Source organism: Globicephala melas, chromosome 18, assembly GCF_963455315.2.
Source record: "Globicephala melas chromosome 18, mGloMel1.2, whole genome shotgun sequence".
Lineage (NCBI taxonomy): Eukaryota > Metazoa > Chordata > Mammalia > Artiodactyla > Delphinidae > Globicephala > Globicephala melas.
In genome coordinates, this window is record NC_083331.1 from 32,506,469 (window position 1) to 32,519,626 (window position 13,158).

Consider the following 13,158-nt stretch of genomic DNA (forward strand, 5'->3'; position numbering starts at 1 on the left):
ATTTTAAGGTCAGCTGATTAGCAACTTTAACTTCATCCGCACCCTGAATTTTCTTTTGCCCTGTAAATTTACATATTCACAGATTCCAGAGATTACAACATTGACATCTTTGTGGGGCCATTATTCTGCCTTCCACAATGGTCAATACCCATTGCCATTTATCAGGAAAGGCAATTGTACAATTCTACAGATTTGGAAAAAGTTTATGGAAGTGTGATAGTGATTTCGTATGCACACAAGCAACAGGGAGCAGTAGCTGGAAACAAGATCTTAGTTCCCGGACCAGGAATCCTAACCACTAAACCACAGAGGCCAGCGACTAGGACCTGGATCCCCAGTTCTTGCCTGCCTTGTCAAGAAAAAATTCAGGCAAGGAGGCAGAAGGTAAAGAGAAAAGTAAAAAGTTTATTGGAAAAGCAAAGTACATGCAGAAAGACACACAGGCGAACTTAGAGAGTCGCGCCTTTGGGAAGTTTAAATCCTTTATAAGGGGGCAGTTTTCCGGGTCATTGTCTTCCTTCTGGCCAATCATCTTGATTTGTCTCCCCTGCCTAGTCTGTCTCAGGACCCTTCCCTTAGGTGCACATGCACTTCTCAGCCAAGATGGATCTCAATGCAAAGGAGTCTGGGGGAAGCAAGACTCGTTATGGCCTGGTGTTGTCCCCTGACTTTTGACCCCCGAGGAGCCTTTCTGAGCATATGTAGTGCTTCCCTTGCCCCAAGGAGGGGGGAAGCAGAGAGCCCTTGATCCTTTACTCAAACAAGGTTTTGCCTCCTCTTTGTTCTTACCATGACTGTTATATTAAGGCATCCATAAGAGACAAAGCCTGGCTATTTACCCTGTCTCTGTTGCTTCCATTTCAGAGAGTAAATTGGAGGCTGATTTTAAATGTTTAACCTGGAGACCATCTATCTCCTGTCTCAGGAAATGCAAACAGGAGACTAGTTGTAAGTGTCTGGCCTGAAGTCCACTTTTTCCTGCCCCATGAAATATAAGCAGAAGGGCAGTTGTAAATGTCTAACCTGGGGCCCATCTATCTCCTGCCTCAATATGATTTCAGTAAGGCGGTGAAGAAGGTGAGGAATATACTTGACCAAGCAGAGCAAGGTATTATGTAGGTGGCAATGAAAATGAAAGCATAGAACATTAATTCTTAATCATAGAGGTAGAATAAATAACTGGGGACAGGATGTCCTATGTCTCGCATATTTTACTTATAAGTAACTAAAATATTCTTATAGCAGAATTTATAAATTTGTCTCATTTACAAATTAAGGCAGATAGTTACCTCAAAGAAATGTATACTACTAGGACTAAAAGTAGGCATGGAAAAAATTAATTTGGTAAGCTTTGCAAAAATATTTCTGGTTAAACTGAATATATGAACCCTGAGATTTCAAATATGTTTCCTTAGAGGGTCAATATATGTATGAAGATAGTGAAAATAACAGTTTACTGGAGTATATTGAAAATGATAATTTTGTTATACAAAATTAACCATCCCCTAAAATCATAAAATCCTTATTTCCACATTTGCAGTATGATAAAGCCAAGTGTCATATTCTGTGAAGTGGTGAATATCATTTTCTCCGTCGTAAGGGAAAAAGACATTTTTCCACAGAAAAATACCTCCACTAACAAATTTTGAGAATTTCATTGCTAATACATACAGCACAGAATGGAAGGAAACTTGGCAAATGAAATTTCATAATGGTCTGTAGATGAATTTTTCTATTTTACATGGCATAGGGAAAAATATAATTTTAAAATGTCCATTTATTGTTGTTATACTATCATTTGTGTTAGTAAATAAGTTTGCAGTTATATTACATATTTCCAACTCTGTATAAACTGTTTCACTAATCAATTCTTGCTTCTAATGCCAGGTAAAGTAAAGCTAAAGGATAGGTTCAGACTTTCATTTAAAGGTTGACCATCTGCCAATGCTACTGTACCATGCAGACAAAAACAAATAAATAAGCATGTTCTGTATTTTACTGATGAGCATATAGGTGAATAAAATTCACCCGTAGTGCTAAGTTCACTATATATAGTGCCTACTGAGGTGTCACGTTGCTAAGAAATGTACCTTTAACGTGTTTAAATACACTCATAAACATTGAAAACTGATCTGAATATAAGTTTGTTAGTATTTCCTACAAATTGCAGATCTCAAGATGTAATCAAAATAAAAAGTGATTGTACCTCACCAGGTTGAAATATGTACTTAATACTCATATTTACAGTTCACAATCATAAAAGTTACTCAAAGTAGATTTCAAACATCTTTAGGAATGCTAATTTTATTTAATAAAATTCTTCTGTGTAATTTCTTTGTTCAGATGGAATTTCTAGGTAATATTACTTTTTAATGACTATAATATCATCCTGACATCAAAAGATGGTTGTGGGTTTATGAGCATTTTTATAATGTCAGAATTTTAATATTTTAATTGTGAATCCTTAATAACATGAATTCATTCTTCTGTGCTAACTCTGACATCTTTTCTTTTACAAGGGAATATGTAATTTTATTTTAAGCAGAACAGAGTCAGTATTTATTCTCTTAAAATTACCATTTGTTTCATTTTTGTGCCTCTTATAAAGAGTGTTAGATAAATTGAGAAAACTCTGTTTGTTCTAGGACTTTGTCAGAAAGAGAATAATGACTAAGACTCTCTCCTTTTTTCTTTCTACCTACATTTTTTGAAGACTTCTCTTATGTGCCATCTAAAAAAAATAACAAAATTAAAATCCTGTGAGAAATCTCATTCTTTTTTGTTTTATAACCTTAGATTTTCAACTGTAGTGGACCCTCACTATATCTTTGCAAATTGCTCTATTTCTAAAAACCACCTTTATGCATAATTTGTACCAGAAAATGAATATATAAATCACTGCACACAAATGTTTTGTGTTTATGAATCACTTTGTGGGTGGCCCTGAAAGTTGCTAAACACAAGGCTGATTTAAATGTGTATGTGGGTTGGTAAGCTAGCCTTACTTACTTGCTAAGGGACAGCTACATTGTAAGACAAAGAACTAAAAATAACACCTGCAGCAAAATGACAAATTATTACATGACATGCAAATTTGAGGTCATTCATAATTAGTGATAAGTGAAAAAGTCAAATGTGTGAATGCTTGAGAATAATTTATTAGGCGTAATTTCCCAACATAAAAGTTTATAACTGTCAATACTATTTGTAAAATCTAAAGAGAAGTCAAGTGAAATGGGAAAGAATTAAGTAGAAGGGAGGGAGCTGGGAAATTTGGGTCAGTTAGAGAAATGTAGTGGTATAATGTGATATACCAGGAAGGTCCTGGGATCTATTAGAGATTAGACAAAAGTTCTAATTCTTCCACATCACATCTTCTCTTAAGCCTCATTAATCCTTTCATTAAATGAAATGTTGTACTCAACCCTTTTGTACCACATCCCTGACAGAACCTTAATGAACTAAGAGCCCAAGACAAGAGCAGGCGAGTGTCAATCCTAGAATGAGACTTAAGGACTCATGCATTTAAAGTTTGGGAAGAAGAACTAGGTCTTGAAATATCCTAGCCATTTCTGTTAGCTTGTTTTTTGTGTTAAGCTCTCTTTTTATTACTCTGACTGCCTTTCTGCTCTGTCTCCTTCAGAACACACCTCCTCTGACTTTCAACTTTGCCTGTTCTCAAAGCCACCACACATAGAAGATGTATTTCATGGCTACTGGTGTGTTGTCTGTGTTAATATCTTCTATTCACCCATCCAGGTCTACTCATCACCCTTCTCTACCCAGCCCTGTGCCCTAGGAGGGTGACCTGCATAAACTATATCTGTGAACTCGTCTGTCCCCTGGCTTTCAGTTGTTTTCAGCTAAGGGGAGATTTACTGTGAGAATGGACAGAAGGGGGAGGATGAGCTTGAAATACTGATCCTCCCATGTGTCCCCCATAGCACAAATTCTCCACAGAGGCAATAATAACCTTGTAGAGGGTGAAAATTGGTACATAAGGGCAAAAAAGTATTTAACTAGTTACAATGGTTTGTGGCTGTCTAAATGACCACAGTATAGAAACAGATATACACTAAATCTGTACTACTTAACTTTCATGTGGGAGAAGTGATTAGGTATAAAATGTATGTAAAGGATCTTTGGGGCAGGGAAAGTGACACCCTGTCCTATACAGTCAGTATACCCTGGCTGCATTCTCCAGCTCGAGGTAACAGCTGTTCTGAGACATGGGCTAGGTAGAAAAGAGAGATAGTGGGAGAGAATAGAGAAGGTCTCTTAATTAACTTTAACTACTGAGAAGAGAAAAAAAGAGAACTAAGTCTTCAAAAGAAGAAGGGAAGGCCTCTCTTTTTCCTTGTTTCTCTAACCTCAGTAACTAACACCTAATCTTATTTTAATGTGTACACTTTCCCCCAGAACAAACCTTTACCTATAAATCAATTAACATCAGATTTCCTGATCCCTTACATAAACAATGAGGGAGTGTTAATAAAACTTAATTTATGTAGAATGTGTTGCAACTTACATAGCTCTTTCAATAACGTGTGCTTATTTTATTCTCAAAATTACTTCATATTAACATTTATAGATGAAGACTAGACACAGATCACTTATGTAACCCAACCAAGATAATAGTTAGTAAATTGCAGTACTAAGACTCAAACATTTTTTTAAATAGATTTTGTGATTTTTCCATTTCAACAGTTTAAATCCAAATAATCCTCAGATGCATCATTATGTTCTTAAATTAGTTCTTTATCTTAAATTTTAGATTCTTAAGGTGTTACAGAAGAGATGGAGGACAATGCCTGTCCTCCAGGCATTTAAAAGATATACTGTTGTTGAAATATAAGTATTTTATACAACATTATGGATATAAAAGCAGATACGAGTAGAGAAAATTAACAACTCCAGTATAACAGTAGAGACTTGACTATATAATAATTCATGAAAAAAAATACCCAACTAATCCAAATGCAGAGAAAAAAATATGTTAAAATCAAGAGGTGTGAAGGAAATGTTCAATCTAAGAGATTTTAATGAAAACCCAGCTTAACATTTAACTCCTTAAGGAATAAGAACTCTATAGAACAAGTGGCTTGAGCACATACCACTAAAAGATTTTGACGAATGAAATCTATTTGGGAAATGAGATGACAAGGAAGCAAAGTAAACACATAAGGAGACAATTTTAGTTGAAAAGATATATGTTTGCAAGCAAGCAAAATATTCTAATAATATAAAGGATTAACACTAATCAGCAGGGTGTTAACAAATATATCGGGGGAAGGAATTACAAAGAAAGGAAGCAAGCTTACTAATAAATGAGGACAAGCATGAAATCAATTATGTCCTATGACACTGAAATTGTTTTTTTTTTAACAAGGAAAATGAAGAGGAATTTTTGCAATTTAGAAATAATGAAGTAACAAGTGATAACAAGTATGAAACAAAGTAACAAGTGATAACAAGCATGATAAGGAATTTAGGTATTCTGGACACATATAAATCAGCAGCCAAAAATGACTGGCTGGTCAGAGGTGAAAAGCAATTAGACAGAATTTGTTGAGTTCCTTGCAAACCTCATTGTTAAAAGCTAGTGGATAGGGCTTCCCTGGTGGCGCAGTGGTTGAGAGTCTGCCTGCTGAGGCAGGGGATATGGGTTTGTGCCCCGGTCCGGGAAGATCCCACATGCCGCGGAGCGGCTGGGCCCATGAGCCATGGCTGCTGAGCCTGCGCGTCCGGAGCCTGTGCTCCACAATGGGAGAGGTCACAACAGTGAGAGGCCCGCGTACTGCAAAAAAAAAAAAAAAAATCTAGTGGATATCTTTGGAAAGAATTTGTTGAAAAGAATTTTTCACTGCTGAAGAGAAAGGTCAAAGAACCAGAGCAGGGGAAATGACCATCTGGGAGATATATTGTTAACTATTAACAAAATAATGGTTTCACCACTACAGGAGGAAAACTATGTATTAGAAAAAAATGGTTCCAAGAAAAATGAATAACAGCACATTATCAAGATAAAAAAAATCCCATTCAGAATTATCTTTTCTTTCTATAGAATTATCTAGAAAATGTCTGGTATTTCAACATTCATAGTATTTCCATGCAGCCTTCCTGAACGTTTTATTGGACAAAATGAGTTTGATTTAGATGGAATGTGGCCAAGAGAAATCAAAGCTTTCTGAATGTCTGTAGTAAAGATTATAAGATGAAAATATATCAGATAGTTTTCATACAAACTATTTGAATTTATCAGTGGAAAAAACATACTACTCAATTTTTAACCAAGCTGTTTTAGCAAAATTAAATTAAAGATTTCTAGTATTGAAGATAGAAATTAGATTAGAAATTCAATTAGATTGAATTAGAAATATTCAATATAATAGTTTCTGAGTCAAAGTTATTTTTTTAAAAATAAGTGCAATTTGTTTCCATTCACAGCTTGACAATTCTTGAATATGTTTATCAGCTGGCTGAAGTATGTTTCAATTGTTAGACGTACATGAGGGAAAAAGTTCAACAAGTATGAATTTTAAATTTATGTTCATTCTTTTTAATAGCTATGTAATATTCTACAGTATCGTTTACTTAGTTATTTTAAGTAGGGACATGTAAGTTATCTGGAACATAATTATAGTAGTATTTATTTAGATAATTGTTTATTCATATCAGTTCATCAAGACTGTCTTTGAAGGAGTTACTGATATTTGAAAAAAAATCCCATGTCAAAACACTTTTATCTATAAAACAATTACATGCTTGAATTTCTCTCTTTACTACTTGCATCTCCCCAACATACACACAGACACACACAAACTCACTCACATACACAAACCTCAGAGAACCAAGGGCAACAGTGTGTTAAAATATCAAGAAATAGAAAGAGAAAGAGAAAGGGGCAGAGAACTTATTTGAATAAACAATAGCTGAAAACTTTCCTAAACTGGGAAAGGAAACAAGATCCAGGTCCAAGAAGCACAGAGAATCCCAAATAAGATAAACCCAAAGAAGTCCACAACAAGACATTCTAATTAAAATGACAAAAGTTAAAGATCAAGAGAGAATCTTAAAAGCAGCAAGAGAAAGCAACTATTTTGGTAAAGTGGAACTCCCATAAGACTATCAGCTGACTTTTCAGGAGAAATTTTTCAGGCCAGAAGGCAGTGGAATAATATAATAAAAGTAATGAAAGAAAAAAATCTATAAGAAGAATGTTCTACTCAGCAAGGCCATCATACAGCTCTGAAGAAAAGGAAGAATTTTACAGACAAACAAAAGTTAAAACAGCTCAGCTCCATTAAACTGGATTGACAAGAGTGTTAAAGGAACTTCGCTGAACATAAACAACTGCAACTAGAAATGTGAAAATTATGAAAAGAAAAAAATCTCACTGGCAAACATATAATAAAGGTAGTAGAAAAACCACTTAGGAAGCTAGTAGAAGAGTTAAAAGACAAAGTATTAACAGCAAAATCATCTAAATCGGGCTTCCCTGGTGGCACAGTGGTTGAGAGTCTGCCTGCCGAGGCAGGGGACATGGGTTCGTGCCCCGGTCCGGGAAGATCCCACATGCCGCAGAGCGGCTGGGCCCGTGAGCCATGGCTGCTGAGCCTGTGCATCCGGAGCCTGTGCTCTGCAATGGGAGAGACCACAACAGTGAGAGGCCTGTGTACCGTAAAAAAAAAAAAAAAAAAAAAAAAATCATCTAAATCCACAATAAGTAGTTAAGGGATACACAAAACATTAAAATCTGAACTAAAAAACATTAAACATAGGGAGGTGGAGAGTAAAAATGCAGGGTTGTTAGAGTTTGTTCAACCTTAAGAAATAACTACCTGAAAATAATCAAGTATATATAATTATATATAATTTACATATATAATTATATATAAGGAGTAAATTGTATATAATTTATATACATAATTATATATATAATCTATATATATTATATAGATTATATATATAATTTCTGAAGCATTTATACATTTTTATGTATAAATTATGTATAATAAAGTAAATTACATATTATAATATAATTTAACTTATAATATATTATAAATAATATGAAGTATTACATATAACTATATGTAATATATATTTTAATGTAATAATATATATTATATATATTATACATATTGCATAATGTCATAGATGTTATATATTATGTACATTATAATGTAATAATTATATATTATATATTAATATATTATATTATAAATATTAATAATACAAATAATAAAAATTAAATATACACTAAAATTAGATATTATATCTTAATAGATATTATATATACTATGACATATATTATATATATTATATATAATTATATATTGTAATATATAATATATATCATAATATATAACATAATAATATTATACAATATTGTATATTATGAAATATAATATGTAAACATTATATTTATAATATATTATATAATAATATATTAATAAATAATATACTTAATATATAATATTTATATAATACTATATATTTTATTTTATTTATTTATTTATTTATTTTTTGCGGTATGCGGGCTTCTCACTGTTGTGGCCTCTCCCATTGCGGAGCACAGGCTCCGGACGCACAGGCTCAGTGGCCATGGCTCACGGGCCCAGCCGCTCCACAGCATGTGGGATCTTCCTGGACCGGGGCATGAACCCATGTCCCCTGCATCGGCAGGCGGACTCTCAACCACTGCACCACCAGGGAAGCCCAATACTATATATTTTAAAAACTGTATTACCTACAGTATATTATATATAATACATAATAATGTATACTATAATATATAATATATTTTACAAAACATATTGTATATATAATATTTATATATAAGTATGCATTATATATAAAATATTTATGTATGTGTAATATATATTTAATATTATGCTATATATATTATATAACATTAAAATTATATATTATATTTAATATATATGATATATATAATTATACATAAAATAATATAATTATATTGTATAACATATAATAATATATAATCATATATTATATGAATATCTAATGTTATATATAATATATATAATTATGTAATTAAAATGATATTATTTTCGTATATATAGTATACTATTATTTTAATATATATAGTATAGTATATAATTATAATTATAAATAATATATTATAATAATATATTATAAATAATATGTAATATATTATTCATATATTATATATAATATAATTGCATATAATAAAAATATATGTAAATATAAATTAATATATATCATATATGTATATATAAAATATACATATAAAATATACATAATATGTGTACATAATAATATTGACATATGCATAATATATATTATATATAATTGTATAATACAATTATGTATATATATGCATAATTTTTTTAAGTTGATGATATACATATACACACACACACGCACATATATGCTTGTATATATGAATGTCATGGTAACCACAAACCTATAACAGATACACAAAAGAATACAAACATAGCACTAAAGAAAGTCATCAAATCACAATGGGAGAGATGAAGAGAAGCTAGAAACAGAGAAGAACTCCAAAAGCAACCAGAAAACAAGTAACAAAATGAAAATAAGTACATACCTAATGAATAATTAAATGTAAATGGATTAAATACTCCAATCCAAAGATATAGGGTAGCTGAATGGCTACAAAAACTAGACCCATATATGTGCTACCAGAGACTCTCTTCAATCTAAAGACACACAGGAGACTTCCCTGGCCATCCAGTGGTTAAGAATCCACACTTCCAATGCAGGAAACACAGGGTCGGGGAATTAAGATCCTACCTGCTATGTGGCATGACTAAAGGAAAAAAAAAGACACACAGACTGCAAGTGAAGGATGGAAAATGGTATTCCATGCAAAAGGAAAGGAAAGAAAGCTAGGGTAGGAATATTGATAATAGGCAAAATAGACTTTAAAAAAGAAAGATTATAAGACACAAAAGACATTACATAATGTTAACTGTTTTACATATATATAATAAACAATGATATATATATATATGTGTGTGTGTGTGTGTGTGTGTGTGTGTATACTTTTGCAGGCTAAATAATACATGACTAAACAACAAATCAGTCACTGAAGAAATCAAAAAGGAAATAAAAAATACCTAGAGATGAATAAAAACAAAAACATAATGATCCAAAATCTGTGGGATGCAGCAAAAGCACGTCTAAGAGAGAAGGTTATCATGATACAAGCCTACTACAAGAAACAAGAAAAATCTCAAATAAACTAAGTTTACACCTAAAGGAAGAAAGAAAAAAACAAATATAAGTTAATAGAAGGAAAGAAGTCATAAAGAGCAGAATTAAATGAAATAGCAACTAAAAAAAAATAGAGGGACTTACCTGGCAGTCCAGTTGTTGAGACTTTGCTTTCCAATACAAGGGGTGTGGGTTCAATCCTTGATTGGGGAGCTAAGGTCCCACAAGCCTTGCAGCCAAAAACCCAAAACATAAAACAAGCAATATTATAACGAATCAATAAAGACTTAAAAAAATAGAAAAGATCAAGGAAACTAATAGCTGTTTCTTTGAAAAGATAAACAAAACTGATAAACTTTTAGCCAGACTCATCAAGAAAAAAAGATTGAGAACCCAAATACAATTAGAAATGAAAGAGAAGTTACAACCAACACCACAGAAATACAAAGTATCATAAGAGATTACAACAAACAGTTATATGCCAATAAAGTGGATAACCAAGAAGAAATAGATAAATTCTTACAAATCTTCTAAGACTGAGTCAGTAATAAATACACAATATGAACAGAATTAAACTGAGTTAGAAAATAAAACAAAAAAACCTCCCAACAAATGAAAGCCCAGGACCAGAAAGTATCACAGGTGAATTCTACCAAACATTTAAAGAAAAGTTAACACTTATCCTTCTCAAACTATTCCAAAAAAATTGCAGAGGAAGGAAAACTTCTGAACTCATTCTACCAGGCCAGAATTTACATCTTATCTGATAACAAAACCGGACAAAGACACTACACCCACACACCCACACACACAAATTACAGACCAACATCACTGATAAATACAGATACAAAAATCCTCAACAAAATATTAGCAAACTGAATTCAACAATATATTAAAAGAATTATACATCATAATCAGGTGGGGATTTATCCCAGGGATACAGGTATAGTTCAACATCTACATATTGATTGATGTGATACACCAAATTAACAAACTGAAGGATAATAATCATATGATCATTTTAATAGATGCAGAGAAAGCTTCTGACAAAATTCAAAATTTCTCAAAAATTCTCAACAAAGTGGGTATAGAGGGAACACATCTCAAAATAATAAAGGCCACAGTTAACATCATGCTCAATAGTGAAAAGCTGAAAGCATTTTCTCTAAGATCAGAAACAAGACAAAGATGGCCACTCTCACAGCTTTTATTCAACATAGCTTTGGAAGTCATAGCCACAGCAATCAGATAAGAAAAGGAAATAAAAGGAATCCGAACTGGAAAAGAAGATGTAAAACTGTCACTGTTTGCAGATGGCATGATACTATATATAGAAATTCCTACAGACACCACCAAAAACTATTAGAACTAATAAATGAATTCACCAAATTTACAGGATATAAAATTAATATACAGAAATCTATTGCATTCTATACACTAACAATGAATTATCAGAAAGAGAAATTGGGAAAGCAATCCCATTTACAATTGCATGAAGTACAGTAAAATACCTAAGAATAAATCTAACAAAGGGGGTAACAGACATATACTTGGAAAACTGTAAGATGTTGAAAATGTGTTCATGGTCGATTAATATTGTTAAATTGACCATACTACCTAAAGCAAAATACAGATTCAATGCAATATCTCTCAAAATACCAAACTCATTTTTTCACAGAACTAGAACAAATAATTCTAAAATTTTATGGAAACAAGAATAGAGAAAGAAGAACAAAGCTAGAGGAATCATGCTTCCTGATTTTAAACTATTGTACAAAGACACAGTAGTCAAAACAGTATGGTGCTGGCATAAAAATAGACATATAGAACAATGGAACGGGATAGAGAGCCCAGAAATAAACCAATGCTTATATGGTCAATTAGTCTACGACAAAGGAGGCAGGAATATACAATGTGGAAAAGACAACTTCTTCAATAATGACATTGGTAAAACTGGATAGCTACAAGCAAAAGTATCAAACTGGATTACTTTCTCACACCATATCCAAAAATAAACTCAAAATGAAAGAAAGAATTAAATGTAAGTCTTGAAACTATAAATCTCTTGGAAGAAAACATAGCTGTATGCTCTTTGACATTGGTCTTAGCAATTTTTTTTCAGTCTATCTCCTCAGGCAAAGGAAACAAAAGCAAACACACACACACACACATACATACACACACAGAGACACAAAACCCCAAAAGACAGAAAACAAATGAAAAACCCAAATGGAACTGTATCAAACTAAAAAGTTTTTGTACAATGAAGGAAACGCTCAACAAAACAAACAGACCACGTACTGAGTGGAAGAAGACATTTGCAAACAATATATCTGATAACAGGTTAGTATCCAAAATATACAAAGAACTCATAACTCAACATAAAAAAAAGCAAGCAATCTGATTAAAAAATGGGAAGAAGATCCAGACAGACATTTTTCCAAAGAAAACAAACAGGTGGCCAACAGACACATGAAAAGATGCTCAACACCACTCATTATCAGAGAAATGTAAATCAAAACCACAATGAGATATCATCTCACACCTTTCAGAATAGCTATTATCAAAAAGACAACGAGGGTTTCCCTGGTGGCGCAGTGGTTGAGAGTCCACCTGTCAATGCAGGGGACACAGGTTCGTGCTCCGGTCTGGGAAGATCCCACATGCCGTGGAGCTGCTAGGCCCACGAGCCATGGCCGCTGAGCCTGCACATCCAGAGCCTGTGCTCCACAATGCGAGAGGCCACAATAGTGAGAGGCCCGCTACTGCAAAAGAAAAAAAAAAAAAAGACAATGAATAACAAGTGTTGGAGAGGATGTGGAGAAAAGGGAACCCTCATGCACTTTTAGTGGGAATGTAAATTGGTACAGTCACTATGGAAAAAAAATGTAGTGTATATATATAATAAATAAATAATATTCCATATATATGTAA